Raw genomic sequence first — 723 nt, 5'->3', positions numbered from 1 at the left:
GAATATTTTTGTCGGCATGTTTGAAATAACTGGCGATGTTTTCGGCAAATCAGTAAGACACATGCCTACTTTACTTTGCAAACAAGAAATTTGAGTAGATAAAGATTCAGTGACTACAGCATAAACTGTCTGCCTGATATAAAATAAATTCGGCCTAATACGAAGCTAAAATTAATAGGGCTACGTAATCAACCCGCAACGTTGTTTCTAAATTATAAATATTTCCAAGCTGCACGTTCAAACAAATTCAAATTTATACATTGCATTAAAAATTGTAAGCCTGTTACCACACACTAAAAAATCTTTTATTCATATTTGTTTAGCATGAAGGTTGCATGAAGATTAAGGTAAACGCCTTCAAAATGCAATATCTACTTTTGGAAACATCCCATTCGTGAAAAAACATTACTATAATATATTAAAGCAGTGTTATGTATGTCTTGTCAGTAATTCAGATTCAGAGATTGATACTAGGATGGGTCGAAAATAAAAAATCTGGAATTCGAAACAGCCACTACGCAAAAAAGTAGCGTATACGGCTCCCGAAGTAGACATTGCTTTACTTTAACTCTTGTTGTGATATTCGTGGAGGTTGGAAAAGGTATTTTCAATTTTTATCAAATATATATTAAAAGATACTTCCTATTTCATTCGCAAACAATTCTTGGCACCTGCGTAAATAGGGGGACAGCTTTTCGGGTATTTCAAAACTTTCCGGTGAAA

This window comes from Belonocnema kinseyi, chromosome 8, assembly GCF_010883055.1.
Source record: "Belonocnema kinseyi isolate 2016_QV_RU_SX_M_011 chromosome 8, B_treatae_v1, whole genome shotgun sequence".
Classification (NCBI taxonomy): Eukaryota; Metazoa; Arthropoda; class Insecta; order Hymenoptera; family Cynipidae; genus Belonocnema; species Belonocnema kinseyi.
The sequence above is the reverse complement of the archived record's forward strand: the minus strand, read 5'-3'. Positions refer to the sequence as shown.